At 43.9% G+C, this 22,625-nt stretch overlaps 2 protein-coding genes across 2 annotated transcripts in view; both read left to right on the top strand.

Moving 5' to 3' along the window:
• The first annotated feature begins 384 nt into the window (after positions 1-384).
• LOC8029261 (peptidase M20 domain-containing protein 2) overlaps positions 385-22,625 on the top strand; it is a 48,604-nt gene continuing 26,363 nt past the window's right edge. The window contains exon 1 of the mRNA XM_042292016.1: positions 385-768. The gene's annotated coding sequence lies outside the window, so the exon portion shown is untranslated. The remainder of the gene's footprint in view (positions 769-22,625) is intronic.
• The window catches only part of LOC8050818 (alpha-amylase), a 104,080-nt gene continuing 93,138 nt past the window's right edge, over positions 11,684-22,625 (top strand). The window contains exon 1 of the mRNA XM_042292014.1: positions 11,684-11,699. The gene's annotated coding sequence lies outside the window, so the exon portion shown is untranslated. The remainder of the gene's footprint in view (positions 11,700-22,625) is intronic.

Genomic DNA, 22,625 nt, shown 5'->3' on the forward strand with positions numbered 1-22,625 from the left:
ATCTGCTGCTACTCCCTGCAGAAAGCGTGGAAGTGGGTTCCGATTTCGGCATCACTTTTTGTGGACTACGTGCCCAGGTCATTGCCGCCAAATTATTTGCACATTGCACGTGAACTAGAACCGACGTTTTTCGGCATTGACTTCACCGCTTTCTTCATTAATGAGTGAACATTAATAACTGAAACAGCTGTGAAATGGAGTGGGATTCAGCAATACATATCTCTACTAAAGGAAGATATTTTCGAGCGTTTCAGCAGAAATGCCACCTTGAGTTTCAAGAGATGAGCGCGTCCAGATGGTTGTCCTGGCTCAGGAAGGACTTTCACGGCGGGAAATATCGCGTAGAGGTGGAAGGCCCATGAAAACTGTCCAAAAGGTTATTGCAGCACATCGGGATGACGATGGACGCTTGGACGATGCCCCCCACCGTCGCCTTCCTCGCGTAACTACAGCAACAAAGTACCGTCGCATCCTCAAAGCAGCTTTGGACGACCCTTTCCGCGCCGCCAGGGATATCAGGGACGCACTGGAGCTCGAGATCAGCGACACTACTGTTCTGAGATGCCTCTACGATGCTGGCCTACACAGCCGTGTAGCTTGCCAGTTGCCGCTGCTGACGGAAAGGCACAAGCAGCTGCGGCTTGACTTCGCTCATTTTCTGGAGAATTGGACTGTGGAGGACTGGACCCACCTCATCTTCAATGACGACTCTACGTTCTGCACCCCGTTAGACCAGAGGAGGCGAGTTTGGAGGCCTGGCAACTTCTGGTAAGCTTTATCAGCCCTTGAAGATAATAGACTGTATAGATTTATCCTTCCCCCTGGAACGTCCAAGGCCATTAGTGACCAAAATATTTTGAGAAATTATCAATGGTCAACTATAAGCTTCCCGTCCGCCACTAAAGACTGAAAACTGCGAAAAAATACTAGCCTTAGCTGAGGTAACGATAGCCAAGTTCAGCGGCGGCTAAACGAGACAAAAATGCTTCCAGTCTTTTTCCAGATACGACCCTCACTTCATCCAGGAAGTGGCCGCCACTGGCCGTAGGTGCGTGAATGTCTGGGGTGCCATATCCCGCCAAGGACTTGGCCCCATCTTCAGGATCGACGGGCGCATGACGTGGGAAGTTTACTCGGACATACTTGACCACGTCTTGATGCTCTTCGTCCTAGATGGGCCCTTTCCGGAAGGTGACCTTTCGTTTCAACACGACCTGAGTCCCATCCACACCTCCCGTTCCACAAAATACTTCTTGGTGAGCGGGGCATACGGGAGCTGCCTTGGCCCTTTGCTGTTGGCCTGCACAGCAAAGTGTTAAGCATCGCATAATAGATTAATATTCATGCCCTCTTTGTAATGCGGCTAATATAACATCGTTGGAAGTGCGACGCGGTCGCTGACACGTCACACAAATGTAACAATATCGTGTTCTTCTTTTTAAGAAGTGGAAAGTATAACTAACGTGGAAGTTTGGGCTAGTTGGTATTTCATGATTAAAAATTAAAACAGCGCAAGGACACGGACAAGAACAAGCGTACATTACATGTTTTTATCTTTGTTTGTTTGTCATGACGTTCAGTATATAGTTGATGTTAGCACGAATAAACTTTAGTTGTAAGTCAGCGCCTTGTTCATCTACCTTCTTGTTCTTGTCCATGTCCTTGCGCTATTTTAATTTTTAATGATGGAAAGTATAAGTTACTTTTTAATTTGTTCCGCAGCCTTCAAATCTGACACATTATCGCGAAAAAAACAAAAACAAAAAAAAACTTTACTAAATGACATTGTCTACCGATAGCATCTGGAAGGCTCCTTCCCCAATCCTCGCGTCTTCTACGGGGAGCAGCAGCAGAGCTGAAAACAGCGCTCGGTACAAGCACTTAATCTTAGGGAAGCGTGCGACAAGAAAGTAAGTAACTAGAGCAGCCGCGTCATGGCGCTGTTAGCACAGAGCAGTCGACGGTTTGGAGTTCACCTTCATATCGCCAGCGGGTGTATACTTCACGTTGTTTTGCGCGTATTCTCGCCGATTTTCGCGACCCCAAAACCGGAGTACATTCGTGCGAAAAGAGAATGATGGAGATAGCAGAATACAGCGTTGTTTGGTTACAATCATGTAAGTTTGTAAGTTGACTTCGCGATCCACTCTAGGTGAAGCCATCGAACGCCCATTATCCTCGAATGTAACCACTGAATGTAAGGTCAAAAATGCAATAATAGACCCTTTCCGAAATTCAGTGCCATCTGGTGGTTCGTCAAGCAGTTAAGGGTTTGCCATATCAATGGTGGAAATGAACTTGTATCGGCACCGTCAGTTTTGCAAGTTAACAGCACGCGAGGAATTGTTCAGTGCGAGTCCTTTCTCGATCACTTTCAACTCGATGGTGACCAAGAGCCTGCATTAAGAACAAAGCTCCAACCCATTCAGATGCCTCAAGAAAATTCTACACGCCAAAGTGCTTTAAAGCCGATTGTGTGCTGCCCACAGATTGACTGAAGCTGAATTATTAGAAATAAACGCTTACGTAGCTCGTGTTTCATTCCTACGTCGCGTCGTACTGACCCCTGAATCTACAGGACTCGCATAATCCCCTTAGGAGCTTCTTCAACATCTTCCTTTGTCAGTCACTAGAAGGCCGCCGTTGGTATGGCACAGATACCATTCCACAGATGATGATAGTGATCAAAGTGGCCAGACTGAATTTCGGGAAGGGTCTATTTGTTCATAACTGGAAGCAACTCCGTGTAGTACGCCTCCACCAAGAGAAGGTTACCGTGATCCCGGTCCTTCTCCTGAAGCGTCGTGATCGCGGTTGGTAAGGTCGAACGATGTATGGGACAAAGCCAACAGGTCAATAAAACTTTACTGGAAAGCCGCACACAAACGTCAGTGAAGCGTTCCATTTCGACCTCCGCGTTATCGCAGCAACGCCAGCAATGCCGCCTCAATCCGCGTTGATGGCACGAAACAAAGTTGCGCAAGACCCTGCTCCTTGTGCAACTTTTGGCATTTCTATATTTTTTCTTTCTTTTTTCGTTGATTCCTGAACCAAACAAAAGGAATATCGCGATTTTGGAAGTGAGTTATCACAGAACAAGCGTTCGGCGCTCTACGCCGATCGGCGGTGTTAATCGCGCGTTTGCAAGCAATGGACTTCGCGATAATAAAACAGTCTGGTGTAGCAAAACAGACTACTGTATGAAACAATAAATATATTCGAGTTTTGAGTTCTTTCTATCTCCTGTACAGCTGCGCTAGATACGTACATAAAAATGGGTGTTTGTTCAGGCTTTTTGTAAACTTTTTGTGCTTACCTACCGAGAAATGGCCCACCACAATTTATTTCATTTCATTTCATGTATTTCACCGTAAAGGCCCAGTTAAGGCATTACATAAGGGGGGCAGTTTATTAACATGAAACAACAGAAAAACGCACTAATGGAGAATAATATAAAGAAAGAAAAAACAAGTTTAGTAAAAGTTATGCAAAATTTAAAACAGCAAAATGCACACTCACATAAGATGGATTTGAAGGGCACTTACGATCGCAGTAGAGTCTTTAATGGTAACTATAGATGATGGCAACTGGTTCTATTCGGAAATGGCGAGAGGAAGAAAGGATTCATTAAAAGCATTGGTCTTACCGAAAATTCGTTTGATAGCACAGTAGTTATTGCGGCGAGATGATATTCTTTCTGGCCGGGGGGGGGGGGGGGGGGGGGGGGGGCAGCTGTGAGTCTTTGATATCTGAGCAGTGATAATAAATTTTGTGAAGGAGGCAGAGTCGGGAGAGTTTCCTTCGGCAGTGCAAAGGGGTTAGAACGAGTTTATTTTTGAACGTAGAAACACTGGTGGACCGATCGTATGCTGATAAGATGAAACGAGTCGCCCGGTCTTACGCTGCTTCTAAAGTATCGACACGGTATGATTGATGGGGGTTCCAAATCGATGCTGCATATTCTAGTTTGGTCTAATGTACGTTTCATAAGTTATTTGTTGAACGTTTAGAGGGGCCTCTCGTAAGTTTCGTCTGATGAATCCAAGAGTGTTCGATGTTTCTGCAGAAATGGTTTCAATGTGGGTTGTCCAAGAAAGGTTAGTAGTTAATCTGGTGCCCAGATATTTGTACATGGAAACGGGTTCGATAACTTCGTGGTCTACTGTATACTGATATGCTAACAGGAAGTGCTTTCTGGTGAATTGGATTATTTTGCACTTGGATTTATTGAGCGACATCAACCATTTTCTGCACCAGTGCCCAATTTTCTCTAGATCATTTTGAAGTTGGAAGTGTCTGTTGCTGATGAAATCTTGTTATATAGGACACAATCATCTGCAAAAGGCCGAATGTTTGAAAACATAATACACGGAAAAACGTTAATGAAGATTTAAAAAAGCAGGGGGGCCAAGGACGGAAACTTGTCGAACCCTTGATGTAACGCTTGTTAGTCTTGATTCATGATCGTGAGTGACTGTGTATTGAACGCGAGATGCGAGAAAATGATTAATCCAAAAAAGTACTAAGGGGTCTAATTGCAGTTATGATAGCTTGGAGAGAAGACGTTGGTGAGGAATACGATCAAACGCTTTTGAGAATTCCAGAAGAGTGACGTTGGTTTGTGTGCAATTCGTGAACAAAATCGCACAGCCGAGTCTCACAAGAGAAACCCCTGCGGAAGCCATGCTGATGTATGAAGAGAAAATTGCTTGAAGACAAGTGAGTCATGATGTGTGAATACAAGATGTGCTCTAGAAGTTTAGACGATATTGTCACGAATGACAATGTGAAACAAAAATGACTGGGGATACTGAAACGATTATTGGAGCGAACTTGTGCCTAAAAATAAAAGAAAAAGGGAACAGAGGAAAGCAGAGCGTCGCGGGCGTCGAAGTCGGCGTGACAGCAGAGTCGAACGCTGGGGCGAGAACTAACTGCGGCTCGCCACGCGGAGCCCCTTATGTACTCGCGTGGGCTTTTGGAATAATCGGTGTAGAAGGTTCGGCGTGTAGAACATTCTGACCTCGAACAAGCAACACAGTTCTCGAATTTACCAGAACATTACGTTAGAGTCAACAGAAATGCGTCCCCGCGGCCAGGAATCGAACCCTGGCTTTCTGCGTGGAAGGCATACGCGAGAACTGTTAGGCCACGAGCGCGCTGCCGGCTTGGTCAGCTGCTCTCGCGGCAATATGAAGGTTAAAGAGATAGGACGATAGTTAAAGGCTAAAGACCGAATTCCCTGTTTGAAGATTGGGACAATCTTACCAATCTTCCAATCAAAAGGTAGGCAGCTTTTGGAGAGTGACTGGTTGAAGATGAGATTAAGAAAGTTGCTGGATATAGCAGCAGTATTTTTTTAGAAATTTTGCATTGATATTGTCGGGGCCTGCTGAGGACGAAAGTTTTAAGTTTTTCAATGAGTTTAATTATTCCGGTTGTGTTAACAGTGGCCGGTGACATGAGATCATAACATTCTTCATGTAGGGTTGGAATATTTAATGGGTGTTTATTTGTAAATATTGAAGAAAAGTAGACATTTAACACTTCGGGACAGTCACTCTTTCTGACTGGTTCTTCCTTGAGGTCGGTGAGATTTGTGGCCTTGGAATTGCTATTTGGTGACATAAGCTTCCAAAATTTTGTCGGATTATTGCGCAAAATTGTGGGAAAATCTTGAAAAAAAAATGCTGTTTTCGGAGCTCAAAGGCTTTTCGTGTTGTGTCTGAGAGCAGCGTAGTAAGAGTCCCAAGCACATGATAGGTTAGTTTGCTTAGCTTTGGTGAAGAGTCGTTTTTTCTTGTTACATAATGACCTTAATGTTTTATTATACCATGGGTTAGATGAGTCGGTGCGAATTTGTATAGTGGGCACATATTTTTGCACCAAGTTAAGAACTTTATTTTTGAGAATATTCCAATTTTCTTCGATAGTTCTTAGCGAAAACTCGGATTGGAAGGTGCCATAATAAATTGCTAATTCGTTATTTATTTCTTCATAGTTGGTTTTGTTGTAGTCGTGAATAGTTTTGAAAATTGGACTCTTCACAAAAGCAGGTAATGAAAGAATAACGTGCAGCCTTTTGTGGTCACTTAAACCTACACAGAGTTGGAGAAAATATACGAGGTCAGAAGATGTAGTTAATATGAGATCGAGAATGTTAGACGAGCGTGTGGGCTCGTTTATAACCTGCGTCAAGTGACGCGTGAGGCACATATTAAGAAAATCTGCAGATGCGCGAGACCCTTCGGATGACAAGCTTCCCCAGTCAATCTGGGAGAAATTCATATCACCAAACTGTAAAAAAATCTGCCTTGGGAAAGCCAGTTTTAATATCAACCAAAATGGAGGGCAGCTTGGCAGAAAACAGGTCATCACAGTCAGGTGGTCTGTAGCAAGCAGCAAGAATAATCTTGTTTGAAGGGGTAGAGACAAATACTGCGGAAATTTCGATGCTACTATCTATGATTTCGACATCAAAGCAGGGAATGTTCTTTTTTTGTGGCGATAAGCACAGCACCCCCTCTTCGCGCATTTCTATTATGACGAAAAATATTCCATTGGGCATGACAGGTAAAAATCTCGTTATCGTCTATACCGGGATTAAGCCATGTTTCCGTTAAGATAACAGTATCTCATGAACTGTCCTCTATGATACCGTGAAGTTCGTGGCGTTTCGGGATGACGCTTCGCATGTTAGTGAATAGGACTGAATGGGTCTTGTTTTTGTCGTGATATTCGAGTCGACAAGAAGTAAAAGACCCGTTTCGTATTGTTTGCTACGAATTCGGTTCGAGGGAATAAAGCTCGTCTACAGATTCAGATTCTTCGTTAAAAAAAGTAGCGTTTGTTACCAACAATCAATTTGTCGCAGCGTATATAGAAGGAAACGTTTAAGGCTCTCCCACAATCAAAGAGTCTGTCTCGAGCCAGCCGTACCGAAGCGGAGAAGTCCTCTCGGATAGCACAAACTGTACCTTTCAACTTTACTCCACAGGCCAATACGCTTTTCTTGTCCTTGAAACGAAAAAAATTGACAATAATTGGTCTGTTTTTGCCCGCTTGAAGTCTACCAAGTCGATGCGACCGTTCAATATTTGTCAGATTCAAGAAAATTCCAATTTTTCGGAACAGAAGGCAACGACCTTTTCTTTTGATTGACTCCAGATTTCGGAGGGGGAACCAGGACAGCCAAAGGACAACAGGTTAGACCGTCGAAGTCTATTTTGCTGGTTTGCACACTGTTTACGAACACCAGCCAACTGAATAGACATACTGTTTGAAGAGGTGGGACTAGATAACGACGTGTGAGGCAGTCAACTCCGTCTCGACGGCGGTTAATCTTGCGGAGAGTTGGCCCACTGATGCATACGTGATTTTTTGTTCACTTTCAAGGGCACTGATTTTGGCCAGCATGCTACTTTGCGATGCCTCAATCCGTTGAACAACGGCTAGAATGTTTGATATCTGCTGGCTGTCGGTGAAGGGGCCCGGATTCGATTCAACGTCGTCCGACACTTCTAAAAGCGGTTGCGAGAAACATGAAACGTTGTAAAATATAAAACCACGGTAGCACAGCCACCTCAAGCAAGAGCGCACTTCGTCGTTCGGGCACGACATCGCTAACAAACCGAGATCGCTACTGCGAAAGCACCGAACATTGGTGAAGTAACGAACTTCAATAAACAGACGGGCTTGCGTCATTGCATGAACGGCGGTGACGTGCCCCAACTGGCTCGACGACGGACGGCGCTTTTGTAGACATCCCTCGAGGCGCCTTCCAGGTGGCCAGGTCAAGTACGCGGATGCGTCCAGTTCCAGCAGAGGTGACGGTATCGGCACGGGTGCCAAGTCAATGTTCGGAAAACTGGTCCCGTTCACGTAGCTGCTGACGACGAACAAGCTTGCCCCGGTAGTTGACGAGCACGCCAGTCCCAAGAGCAAGTGAATAACCAGACGGGCTTGCGTGATTGCGTGAACGGCGGTGACGTGTCACTACGACTCGACGAGTTCTCGGTGGCCCCGTCCAGGTAGCTGCATACAAACTCACAGATTTTCTTCCTTATGAATTTTCTTCTTTATGAATTTTAGGCGGCAGTGGGTGGCCGACGACTAAGGATATAATGTAGTGCAAAGTTTCCAGACATTGAGTGGAAGCCTTCAAAAAAAAGAAAATGAGAAAGTGTTAGTGTTAGTACCTTTCATCATCCTAAAATATATACACTTCATTATACAAGTGTCAATTTTTATTCGAAACAAATAAAAAAAAACATCTTTAATGCTATGTGATTGCCGTCTTCAATAGAGTTTTCTGGAGCTCGGTGGACATTCGAGGGGCGAAGAATCAAGAGAGTCTGGTGAGTAATTAACAAAAAAATCGTTAATTAACGTTTTATATTAGTGGATATAGACATATGGTTCTATTTACAAACTTGGTGAGCGTCATTTATTACCACTAAATCCGTAATTTTCAGAACGACATTCAGCGCGTGAGAAACGCAGTGATGTGCTAAAGTTACCACTCGTGTTGGAAGTACAAAGCTACCGGTGCGATTGCTCCGTCTCTTATCAGAGCCCCAGCCTTCTGTCTGCTCCACGGTACCCTTAGCGCACTATTGCGCTTCACACGCGCTCAAAGTCTTTCTGACGGCGGTTTTCTTCCTGATTCAGTGGTTTTGAATGACGTTCAACAAGTTTCTAATGATTACCATATGTATATTTTTATTAATTAAAGTTAATTAACGAATTTTAGTTAATTACACACCAGACAGTGAGAGCTGTTCGCCCCTCATATTTCCGCGGACCTCAAGAAACTTATAGTGAAGACGACGTTCACCTAGCACTAAAGACGCCTTTTAAAAACTGTTTCACATCAGAAATAACACCCTGTATATCAAAGATAAATAACTGCACAGGAAAAATATTTGAGTTTGCCAGTTTGTTTATTTTATGTTACTTAACTCCGCACCAACCCAAAGAGGAGTTTAATATGTTTATCAAATTCTTGACGGCAGGATTTAAAATATCCACTTCATCTTTGGAACAGTTATAACACACTAAGAGTGCAAATATTGGGTTGAGCAGACTAAGAATTTTAGCAGCGTAAAATGCAGACTTGAGTCAAGAAGACACTCACGGCACTCTTATACACACTTCAGACGAGATATCTATAAAAATCGATCGAACCATGCATAGTTTTGAAAACGAACCAGTCTGCTTCCTCCCGACGATGATGTAGGGCCACTACGTAAGTTCGCGCGCCCCAGCACAGCCTTAGAGTTCGGATGATTGTCATTTTCCTTTAAATAACGATACTTAAAAATGCAAATGCATTTTTTGCTCATGTTTTATGTATGACGAGTTGGTATTGCATATGCCATTCCACACAAGTGACGCGTATTCAAACTGGGAACCACTCAATGAACACACGAGTGTCAGGAAGGCAGAGGAGTGGTCAAACTCCTTTGTTAAGTGACATGGTATTTCCAGTGGTCGTAAAGACGCCCGAACTATTTAATAGACGTTTTCATCAGATCGTTGACTTGTATAAAATGTTCCACCGAGATTTTTCATGCCACCTACGCGAGACAGTAGATCTCCACGGATATCACAGGTAAAAACAGAAGTTCTGGGTTTCTTCGAGAAAAAATCGTCGCTTCATTTATTGAATGATTTAGAGAAAGTTCTTTTCGCTGTACACCAATCGGTGAATAAACCCAAGTCGTCCCGAAGCCTCATGCAGTCGTCAAATATTCTAATTTCGCGATATATTTTAATACCGTCAGCGCACTGTAAGAAAGATGACAGCAACATGAAAAGAAATATATCATTATAAAACATATAAAATGATAGAGAACCTGAAACAGAGACCTGAGGCATACATGAGTTCAGGGATGGGCAGTATTTCAAATACAAGTATTTGAAATACGTATTTTAAATACTTTGTGTATTTTTCATTTGTATTTAATTACAAATTGGGTAATGTATTTGACGTGTGTATTTAAATACTAAAACGTGGGTATTTCAAATACAATTGTAATTAAATACGATTTTGTGGGTGAAAATACATTTCTCAAATTTATTGTCACTGTTCAGAGCAGTAAGAAAACTACGCTCTGCACCGAATGCAGTGTCTCTCAATCAAGCACAAGTGTTTAGTGACTATGTGATTACGGTGCTAGCCCAGGGCAAGAATAGTGACGAAATCGACGTTCACAGGCAGAGTGGCTAAATAAGTGCCTGTGAGAACTTGTGATGCTTTCCAGCCCGATTTCAATCCATATTTTTGTCTGGAACATTCTAAATGCGCGGGTCATCCAGATTTTCGTAACTGATGCGAGTTGCAACAATAAAAAATTCTCTAGCTAGTGCTCCGCGTCTTGGTCGTCTCGGTTCTTTGTTGGTCTATACCAAAAAATAATCGACAAAAAAAAAGCTGCTTGAAGCTCTTTACTTTTTTCACCTATTACGTTCAACCTGATTACATTTTTTGTGGTTATATTTTTATTACGTTACTAGAGCCTCGCACACTAACTCCCGAGTGTGCGATGCAAAATTAACATGAGATACCCAGAAACCCGCTGCAGGTTCCCTGAATTCGCTGACGCAAATTTTGAGGAATGTATTTGGAAAAGTATTTGGAGGAGACCAAATACATTTGGTTGTATTTGTATCTTCTATTTAAATGCTTTTTTGGAAATGTAATTAGATTTGTAATTAAATACATTTTTGACTAAGTATTTTGTATTTGTATTTCGATACATATTTGCATGTATTTTGCCCATCCCTGCATGAGTTCATTCTGTATATCACTAGAACGAAACCGTTTCTGCACAGTAAGTAGCTCCTAAACCATTCGAGCACATATCCATAAGCACCATAGTGAGAAAGCTTAGATATTATTATTTTATGATCCATCAGGTCAAAGGCCTTGCGTTATTTCATGATCGACCATGTCAGAAGCGTTGCTTAAGTCTAAAATATTCTCGACCCTCCGCACTCGTGCACACCGGGGCACCGAGGTGCGCTTCGTGGTCTTCGATCAAGTGCACCGGTGCGCACCAGTGCACTTTGTTTTATTCTCATTTCACTCTGATTTCTTGAAGTTCCAAGGATAACAAACATACAAACAACCATGCAAACAAAGCAAGAAAAATAGGCAGACGAATAAATAAATGAACAAGTATTTGGTCAGCAGTGTCAGATACCAGAGGCATTTGTGAAAAACAGCGCGTAAGACGAAGGTGTTCTATTTGTAAAGCGTGTCCACACTACGCTTCGTTTCCTCAATAGATCGCGGACCCTCCGTGGCCATTCTCTGTGAGTATGACGCTCTGCCGGGAATCGGTCACGCCTGTGGACACAACCTTATCGCAGAGGGCTCAGTCGCTGTGGCAGTGGGTGTGAAGGCTGTATTGGCTTCCAGAGAAAGCTCGCACGTAGGAAAGGTATGCTATTCCGCTCACATTTTTTTCATGCGTCAAGACTCAAATTCACTTCTTAACATATTGTTTGGATGCAATATTTAAGTATGATATGCCTATGTGCAGCTCATTGTTCTCGGCACACCGGCAGAAGAAAACGGCAGCGGCAAGCAACTGCTCATCGACAAGGGCGCCTTCAAAAATCTGGACGTCGCGGTGATGGTCCACCCTGCCAGCATGTCAATCTTGAAGTTCATGTCCATCGCACTCGTTAGGGTGAGCTCTTCTATATGCAAGAGTATTTCGGAGCAATTTATAAGAGCTTTTCAAAGTAGAACTTTGACTAGAGTCCTCCAACAATTAGGATTAAAACGAGCAATCTTTTCATATATCTTTCAACCAGCCGCCCCATTTTTCTGAGGTTGAAGAACGTACCTTTCTACTCCCGTAGATCAGACGTAACAAGTAGGTTTGGCGACTAAATAACATAAAATCGTAATTGGGCTGCTGATGAGAAAATGCGTGAAATAGAAATGTATCGGTGTTGAGGGAAGGATAGGAATGACGCATGTGCCTTTACATGTAAGCGGAAGCGGTTACGGTTCTAACTGTTTTAATTGATACAATGTGGTTTCGTATTGTCCCAGTCAACCCAGCTGAAGGGTTAACTCGTCCATTTGTATGGAACGGGTGCTAGGTATCCGCCTGTCTTTTTTAAATCAAATTTAAAAGCTATAGTTCTTGTAAGCTTTTAATTTTGTGGTTTTATCACGAGTTATATATTAATTGTTGAGTGCCATATTCTGGTTTTCTAGTGTTTTATTTATTTGTTAATTTGAAATTGCTAACAAAATTGTACCTGGTTTTTCAGTAGCTAATAAAACCAGGATGGCAATCAGTTTGTGAAAATATTCCATTTAGCATTAAGTAATAGCGCGTATAGAAGCAACAGATTTCTCGGCACGCAGAACGAATATTTAGAGGTCAAAAGTTATTTTGGGTGTTAAGTAGGTATTTGGTTTATAAAACAACGTTTGCCATTTTCTGAAATAGAGTTCCTTAAGAAGATACGTTTGTGGAATAGTTTTGATAAAGAGTATTTTACACATAATTATTTTAGTTGTTTAAAACAAACAACGTGTCGGTGAACTGTAGATGCCATTATCGGTGATCTAAAGTATCGCAACGCACTGGTCTACATGGACGACTGCATTGTTTACAGCACAACGTTTCAAGAGCACCTTAGACAACTGGGAAATATTTTCGCGTGCTTTGAGGCAGCAAATCTCAAGTTTAAACCGCAGAAGTGTAATTTTTTTTCAAGCAGAGTGAGTTGCCTTGGACATATTGTATCCCAGAAAAGTATTGCACCTGATCCAGAGAAGGTCGATGCCGTAAAGCGATTCCTCGTTCGTAGAACTGCGGCTGGAGTGCAATCGGTCTTGGCACTGACGTCCTATTTCCGAAAGTTCATTTGGAACCATAGTGCGATCGCTGCCCCCTTGAGAAAGCTCCTGAAAAAAGAAGAAGCCTTCACATGGGGTGCTCCACAAGAACATGCCTTCCATGAACTGAAATCTGCTTTATGCGGACCTCCCGTCTTGAAGCACTTCTTCGAAGACTCTAAATACGGCCTCCAGGTCCACACTGATGCTTCCAGAGCCGGCCTCGGCGCCATCCTCCTCCAGGAAGATGAAACTGGGGATTACAGGCCTGTTGTATACCTCAACCGTTCTCTTCACGGAGCTGAAGAGAACTACACATCCACTGAACTTGAGTCCCTTGCAGTTAAGTGGTCCCTGGAGCAGCTACGTTCCTACCTAACGGGCAGAAAGTTTCATGTTGTTGCAGATCACCATACGCTTTGCTGGGTTCTTCGTTTTAAAAATGGAAACCAACGCTTGCTGAGGTGGTCTCTCCTGCTGCAAGAATTCGACTTGGAAGTTTTGTACAAGTCTGGCGCATGTCACACTGCCCCCGGTTTTCTGTCCCGTATTCCAAGCCACTTCTGCTCATGGAACCTTTAAGTATCCACGCCTCGGGAGAGACTGAGAGGACCCGCACCTGCGATGCGTTTGAAGTCAAAGAGTTCAACTTAACCTCCGAGCAGAAGGAGGACCCGTTCTGTACAAAAATCATGAAGATGCTGCAGAAAAAGGCTGGTACTAAGAAGCAGCAAAAGAGAGCAAGTAAACAATGTGTGCTTTTTCATGATGTATCGTACAAAAGGGATGCAGGACCAACGCATGAGCGATTTGTTTTATTCTTGCCAGCGACGAAGCGAGCGGAAGCACTTCACGAATTTCATGAAAGTCAATTCGGAGCACACATGGGAATCCGTCGCACATACGAGAACATTCACAGTAAATATTTCTGGCCTCGACTGTATCTGGATGTCCAACGGTTCGTGAAAACCTGTGACCTTTGTCAGCGGATGAAGATGACTACGACGTGTCCTTACGGACTGCTGCAGCCAATTGAAGTCGATGTGCCATTTCATACAGTTGGACTCGACGTAATTAGGCCCTTCCAGGCTTCACAAAGGTACACGTTTGTCATAGTTGCCATAGACTACCTAACCAAGTTTGTTGAGGCGGAAGCTGCTCGTAACATTGAGGCTTCCACGGTGCAGAGGTTCATCGAAAGGAGAACTGTTCTCAGGCACGGATGCCCCACAGCACTAGTTACGGACAAGGGCACACAGATGACTGCCAGATCAATTTCCGATTATCTCAAGTACCGTCTTATACGTCACACAACGACAACAGCTTATCACCCAGCTCCCAACGGCCTCGTCGGACGAGCAAATAAAACGCTGAAACAGATGATGCGAATCACCACCTCATCTGGAGTGAAGTGGGCTGATGTTTTGCCCTATATAGTGTTCTGCTATAACACAGGATATTGGGACACAGTTCGTACTTCTCATTTTTTCCTTCTGTATAAACCTGACCCTGTTTTCCCCTTGGATATGGCTTAGAACAGGAAAAAGATGCAAGAACTGCAAGCAAGCTCCGAATACGTGGTGCTCGTGCGTGAGCGCTTGAACGAAGCGCGTAGATTGGCTGCAGGACACACCAAGTTGGCTCAAGAGAAGCCGAAGAGACTATTTTACGAAAACCGAACTGACATAACGTTAAAACGAGAGCAGTTGGAGCTGTTGAGGACCCCGCTAGTGGGGCTTAAATAACGGACAATGTACACTGGGCCTCATCGAGTTGTGGCCAAGCTATCGCCGTTAAGTTCTGAAATAGAGTTCGGTGATGGTTAAGGGCGGGACATCGTGCACGTAGAAAAACTGAAACCGTATCTGGAGCGTGTTGCGGAATTTTCACTCTCCTAAAAATAATCAATAGAACACTGTATTACACTTACACAGAAGTTGCAATTATCACGTGGGACGACTGTGTCGTGTGTGTACTTGAATGTTGTTCTATATGTGTACAGGACTTGCAATTACCGCGTGGGACGATTGTGTTTTGCGTGTACTTGAATATTGTTGTATACGTGTACAGCACTGGCAACAATCGCGTGTTTTGTGTGTGCTTTAAGTGTCTTCATAAAACCAGTTTCTTTGTGTATTCTGTACGTCCGGTCGACGCCTTTTTGAGGCGGCAGCATGTGTTAGTGTCGCGTGAATGCTAGGAGGAAAGGGAAGGAAAAAAAAAAAAGATCGAGCATGAAAAGAAAAAGATTGTCACCACGCCTCGACAGAGCCGGACATTAAAAGAGATATTTCGACGACTAATCAAGCTTCGTCGCAATCGTTAATTTTCAAGAACAGAAAGATTCAGCAAATTTTCTTACAAGTATTATAAAAACGACTTTACTTTTACCATAAAAAAATAGACGCTCGTGTGAATGAAACACCTTCAAAAAAGTGAAAGCCGTTTACAACTCCCTGTAACGCCGAATTGGAGCGCAGCTCTTGAGGAGGAGGAGGGAAGGGTACTGAGGGGAGAGTAGACCCCTCCTCATCCTCCTCCTTCTCCTCCTCCTCCCCTCATTCTTTGATATGCTTCGGGGGGGTCACGTGACCTCGGGGGGGGGGGGGGTGACTTGGGGGGAGGGGGGTCACGTGACCTCGAGGAGGGGGGGCCATGTGACCTCGGCGGTCACGTGACCTTGGGGGTCACGTGGGGGTCACCTTGGGGGTAACGTGACCTTAAAGGGATACTACAACGAAATTTCGGCGCTCATTTTTTGGTTTATATGTGTTCAAAAGAGCAGTATCGCATGGAACATACCAATATCTTGTTTAAAAAGTCTCGAAAAAGAATTTTAAAACGAATTAAACAATTAGCAGAGAGCACCTGGTGGATGTCGCTAACGCCTCGTTTGTAATGCTCGTCTAGGAACCTTGACAGCTAGTGACGGAAGTTGTCTCGTCTTCGGCCACGACGAGAGAAGGGGGGAAGGAGGAACTCCCCCCCCTTCTCTCGTTTTACGAAACAAAATCATACTAGCTGGCGTAAGTTTTGATATTCAAATGATTTTATCGTCACATATGCAGTCTGAAATGCTATTAATACCAAACGAGGGATTTTGTGTGTTACTCCCTCTATCTCAGCAAAGAAAAAATATAGCAAAGATTTCATTAAGTAAATAAATAAAAAAAATAAAAAAAGAATTAAAATGCTGATGCCTTCTTACCAGGATTGGGCAGTATCGTAATTAAAATACATCGCAATAGCATTTTAGAAATGCATTTTGTATTAATATATTGTGATACATTTTTTCAGTCGTGTTTTGTATTTTGGAATCGGAATATACTATGCTCCTCTGTATTTATCGTATCGCGATATGATTAGATTTCAATGTGTCCCATTATAATTTTCAAAAGATCACTGCCCTCCATTCAAAAGTTCAGGCTGGCTTTTAATACTTTAAATAGGACCTTGAGGAATTGTTATTATGCAAGCCAAGGTTTGTCCAGGACATGCCTTTCTGACCATATGTGAACTCCTCTATTCTGTAAAAATAGAAAGAAGAAAAGAGCTTCTCAGACTTGTATTGCCATTTTCTCACGGAGTAAAACCACTGGCAGATCCATGACCCTTAAAGGCCTATTCAAACGACCAGCTCTTTTAGAAGCGACAGACGACCCTGACTTTTCCCGCTCGCTGGTTGTGACGAGACAGCTTGTGACATTAAATTCAGGAGGGAACTCTGTGTCACGAGTTGTAAAACGCGTTGATGCAGTGTCGTCGCGACGTACCGTGGATGACTACCCAGGACGACTGCGGCGACATGATGGCTGGTGTTACTTATGATAAACAACAGTCATGGCGGCAGAAACAACACCGCGTGCTCCTGAAGTGTTGGCCCGTGGCAATAGTCCCCACAGGGGTCACCTACAGTTGTAGGTGTTTGTTGAGTGGTGCCACCACAAACCCCGAGCCATGTGAGTTCACCCACCCATTCCTGGTTGTGCGTAAGCATGCTTTTGTCCGGGGAAAATGGCAACCTTGTGGTTGAGCCCAGCTCGGGGGTAGAATTGGATCCTTCGGGGTCCCCAAGGTGAGGCAATACACCACTTAGACGCTTGTTTTTTTATAGATGGTTGTCCTGGAAAGGCCCCGCCAAGATGATTTAGTCAGTCGCCTCTTCTTCCTTCTTTCACTTTTGTCTATTTTTTTTTTCTTTATTGTACGCATTCTTCTTTCCTGCTTCACCTTCTTAGGCGGCGAGCACCAATCTTGGGTGAAAACAGGTCTTATCCCTGGAGCCGAACTTTGGTACCGTGTCTGGGGAGCACTGGCAGTGCAGGGTTTTCAGCAAAGCCCTTTTTCGTGATGGTGCAGCACGAACCCCCGCGTCGTGCTCCATGTTGGGCGTTGCACCAGTCGAACCCAATTCTTTCCCCCCCCCCCCCCCCCCCCCCAGTTATTTTAGGTTCAAAACTTAACTTTTTTCTCGATTGGGCTCCGTGAAGTGTCCCCACCGAAGTATCTGCCATCAATGAAATGCTTTTTGCTTTCGAGAAATTCCTCAAGAGTCTAGTTCTACACTCTGCAAGCGATAAGTCCTTTAGTGAACGGTCGTCTCTTTTAGTTCCTAAGGTACTTTAAGACGCTGTTGGAAACATTTAGTGCAAAATACGTATCGTCTAAAGGCGTCTTTGTAGAGATCAACACCAAGCAGCAGAGTGATGCCCTTTTAGCACTCAACGCACTATCGGACTATAAAGTTAACGTCAGTCCTCACCTCAAACAAATTACCATTTAAGGAGTTATTTACAAGGACGACTTGCTAGATTTGGCTGACACTGAGCTTGTAAAAGGCCTTTCCAACCAGGCACGGCGAATCACAATTCTCTGTGAGGACACAAAACACAAGACCAAGCATGTCATGCTGACTTAGTTGCAGCCTTTCATTGCGTCTGTAAAGGCAGGCTACGTCCATCCCTACTGAAAAAAAACCATTTGGCGCCTATATGAAAATAAACGGGTTCATACCGGTAATAGTTTAACCATACCGGTCACCAGTTTGTCAAAGGGGTGGCCAGTATGGCTCAAAGGGGTCCCCCGTATGAGCCATAACGGTCACCTATTTGGACAAACAGGTCACTCCTTTGGCAAACGGGTCGCTCGTCTGGGCAAATGGGTGACTCGTTTGGGCAAAGTTGTCGCACGTTTGCTCAAACCGGTGACCATGTTGCAAACTGCACCGGTTTAATCAAACGGCTCTCCGGAGCCCGTTTGATACTGAACGTACAGATCGGCGGCGTGGGCACGCCTAGCGTTTCAGCCGTGGCAGCCGGTGTTTCCGGAAGGCTGGGAGCGCCGGTTCATCGATTTCAGATCGTCCGCGTAGTGCAAGTAATTATATTTATATTTCAGTTGCGCTGATGTTCGCTTATACTGCAACTAAAAGTAACATCTTTTTTTGTTGTTGTTTTACGTAAACGCGAGACGTTGGTAAGCCGATATTTTTGACAGAACTTTAAAACTTTGTCCATCTTTGTTGCCTCAATTTGCTTATTCAGCTCGAATCTCTCTCGCAGAAGACGCGACTGCGTGAAAGAATGTACGTCTAGACTCCGTTTCACTTTAATTCAAGACGCAGCGAAGGTAGCACGCGTACACGCGGCTGCAAGAACATCGAGCATTGCGAGAGCACGCCCGCCGTTGCAGCAGTCAAACTACGAGCTCGCGCTGAGTACTTTCTTCGTTCGGGCGCAAGCCGAGCTTCTGGTCGCCCCGCCGCCATTTCCAAAATTCGAGCAAGCTAAAATGCGCGCGAGCGCGCGCGTGTTTTTTTTTTTTTTTTTTTTTTTTTTGAGGTTACAAAAACACATTTCTCTGGAATGCCTGGGGAGAGGGAGAGGGGCTGTCCCTGTGGTCCTCGCCCCCTCCCTCCTCTCTTGTCATCCGTCACGTGACCCGCACCCGCGCGCGAGCTGCACGCTGATAAGCATCGAGATCCGGAAGGGTGCGCCTAGCAGCCGCTTTTTTCTTTGTCTGCTTGTTGTCAGTTCCAGCTCGGACTTAGCGCGTCCACCTGCTTCGATCTGTCGCCTAACCCTGCGGTCTTATTAGGATGTCTCTCGACAACGTATTGGATGTGCACCAAAGTTATCAGTGTTCGAAAAGTCCTACGTCTATATCGGCAACAAGCGATTCTTCCTTTTGCAGAAACATCGGTTCGAGAGTAACTGGTTCCAGTACCCTCTCTCTCTTCCTTCTGGCCGAGCAGAGAGGGAAGATGGTTTCGTTGTGTCGACTTCGGGGCGGAAGATTACGCACGATGGGGACAAAGGCGAGTTTGGGGGAGCCGTATCTAGGTCACAGCGTCTCAATGGGTGAACAGGATGTAGCTGACGTTTTGGGAGTGCAACGGGTGGGAGAGGCCTCGCGTGCGCGTTATTTTCTCGCCACTTAGCCTCGACCCCAATCGCGTGTCTAGGTGGCAGCAGATATTCGCCAAGAGGTCCATTCTTGCGGTTTGGTTGGGTTCGGCAACTGACAGCTTGTGCGCGACATCGTGTTGAAACTTCCAAGAAGCCGTTCCCTCTCATTTGTGTTTGTGTGGTTGTCCTGCTTTGACCGTGTCGACAGCTATCACGGATTACATCTTTCAAGTCCGCTATTTTTATGGTAAGTGCACTGCAACCTACTTCTTGGCAACGATTGACCGTTCTTCTACTCGTACTCTTCCAGATTATCTATATAATTATGCAGCCACTATTCTCGCGGCAGCCGGGCGAATAATTTCCCGAAAGTCTACCTTAATAGTCTAGAATTACCTCGGTTCTTGTTTGGTTTGCTATCTTCTCAGTTGTATAAAAGCTTAGAGTGCCTCTCACATTTCACAGATCGCTTGCACGCTTGTACTTGTCTACAGAAGACGTAATAAACGTTGAGGAGAATGGAAAACAATCTTTTGTGTCTGTTTTCCTGTTCATTTGCAAGCACCTACGTGAGCACATTTGTTCTACGTGTTTCCTTCATGTTATAAATAGGTTTACGAGTTTCGGAACGTCTTAAATAAGTTTAAGATAACCAACCTACCAGACGATCCCCGTTTAGGGCTAGCGCATAATTTCCCGATTCGAATGGCACGTTCAAACGTGTGGTCACGTGCAAGGTCGAACGGGCACCTGTATCAAATAGGTACCGTTTCGAGCGGGTACCGTTTCAAATGGGTACCGTTTCGAACGGGTACCGTTTCAAACTGCTACCCGTATCCCATAATCACGTTTGATCTAAACGGGTCAACAAGTTTGCACCCGTTTGATTTACCGGTTTGCCATCCGTTTGAATTTCAAATGGTTTTTTTCAGTAGGACGTTCGAGCCTGCGTGCTAAGATTTTAGAGGTGCTTTGTGTGCCAACGGTTCGGCCATGAGTCGCGGAGCTGAAAGGGGGGGGGGGGGGGGGGGGGGGGGGGGGGTTACGCGTGAACTAAGTACGCCGGTAAGAAGCATGTGGCAGATATGTGTGAAAACGAACCGAAATATGTGAACAGCGATGATCGCCACCCTGACTACACTTAGCTCTGTCCACAATGTAAACAGAAAAGGAAATTCATTGACGAAAACCCAGATGTCTTCGGACCATCTACGGGTTTTGTCGAGGTCCCCTCCCCCACAAACAAGAACGGTTCCTGTGACACCGTGTCCTAATCCCGGATGCTGGTGGGCCAGCTTCCACTCCAGAGCAGGGTGTGGCTATTGGTACCTCTTTGTTCCTTCAAGGCCGAGAGTAGGTCGTCCTGCGCCTCTGCTCAGAGTTAGCCCGGTGAGCCCTCAAGGCTCTTAGTCCCTAAGGGCCAGCTGACGGCGACAACGGAAGAGCCGATGGAAAAGAGTGGGTACATATCCGACAAATAGGCTTTCCTCTCGGGATCAGAATCCTCTCCTTCTGGCCCCACCAAATTTAGTAAGAAACAATCAGGCTAAAAACAAAAGCAAAAAAAAAAAAAAAAAACCCACGCATAAAAAGTATAACAAAAATAAGTCGTTTCTTATTGTGTACAGTTTTTAATTTAGGTTTATTTTAATTGTAAAATTATGCTATGCAGGGGAACTGTCACGGCGTCCTTGTAATATTGGTGAGAGAGAGGAAATAAATAAAGGCTGTGGATAAATTTAATATTGATGATGGAAATATGTTTCTCGGTCTTCGGTACTTTCTTTACACGAGGCTCTTCTGATTGACAGAGAGAGGTCCTACGCCACCACCAGGTTTTTAGAAAGGACAGCCTTTCCTCTAACCCTTCCGTTGGTGTCACAGTGGTAGTGCAGTGCGGGCTTCTGTGTGTTCAAGTGTTCATGTTCCTCTGCATACAGTATATGAGCCAGTGGAAGTTCGTTTTCTTTTTTATTTTAAAATTAGATTCTCACGGGTCAAGCCGGTAGGAAGGTAGAGACGAAAGGCCTCTACCCCGGTAGTTCACAGTAAACACACAAATATAAAAAAATACATACAGTTTTCGGGGGGGGGGGGGGGGGGTACACTTGTCACAATAATGCGTGATAGATGTACACACTTTTCTAAACAATGTTTAAAACATGGTTAACAAAAGATCCTGGTCACATTTTTTCATCTTTAAGAAACAGAGCACAAAATAATAGTCCCAGAATAGTTAAAAATAATGTCCTTTTTAAAAAATAAATTTTAAGTCGCAATAAATACTTTTCTCGTCATACGTATACAAGAAAACTAAACACCGGTCTCAGAAAAAATATGTTTAGATACGCAGACAGAGAGGAACGAAGAAAGAAATCTTGGTGTAGGCACCAGAGCATTTGGCACATGTTCAGTGTTAAACACTTTGACATCAAGAAAGTTTAAACATTTTCGTTGTAAATGTTAGTGTTTTGTATTTTGTTTTTATAATAATGAAATGGTAGCGAACAGTCGGCTTCTTCGTTAAAAATATTAAGTAGTGAAGGAACTTTATATTTAAAGATTTCTTTTCCGTAAGTTTTTCTTACTTTCGGCGTTTGTCGCTTTGTATTTTGTAAGTCATAGTGTTGTATAGAGACTTCAACTATTCGATAAAGCTTCTGTTTGTAAATTACTCGCATCCGTTTGAAGTAATAAATCTGGTTTGCTTTCAGTAAATCGCACATTTTATTGTATGGACTACTATGAAAATTGCGAACATTACCATGAAAGTTTTCAAAAAGGCGCAGTGTACTTTTTTTGAAGTATATGTACTGTATTATAGTTTTGTTATTGTTTTTATTCCCCTCACAAGATTTCCGTCAGAAAGTTTTGAGTAAAACAGTAAATAATATACGTATTTCTTAAGCCGGGTGGGTTTTAAATTTGATATTCTACACACACAACCCACCGATTTTGATAACTCATAATAATTGACCTCCTTATTACCCTCGTACTGCTCTACCTTCCACCTAACGTTGCACGGCAGCACCGTGAACTGTAAGGCGACTTATAGATCAGCTGCCCAATCCCTTTTTATCTCAAGATGTTTTTACTGACTAGAACCCTCCCGTGGGAAAATTCTCGTCCGGATTCAAGCGGTGCAGCTCTTGCAATGCATTTATAAGTTTACGGTCTCTGTGTTTTAAATGAGAGCCAACATTTTTTAGCGCTGCTCATAACAACTTTACGTCAATAGACCTTTCCTTGTCATCACCATCTCTACTTTTATTTTTCATAAAAGGTTTTAAGTGAACCCTTCGGGAACAATAATTTTTCGAATATTTTAGAGGGTGCTGTATCTCTTCTGT

Source organism: Ixodes scapularis, unplaced genomic scaffold (assembly GCF_016920785.2).
Source record: "Ixodes scapularis isolate PalLabHiFi unplaced genomic scaffold, ASM1692078v2 PGA_scaffold2__306_contigs__length_199485367, whole genome shotgun sequence".
NCBI classification, from domain to species: Eukaryota; Metazoa; Arthropoda; class Arachnida; order Ixodida; family Ixodidae; genus Ixodes; species Ixodes scapularis.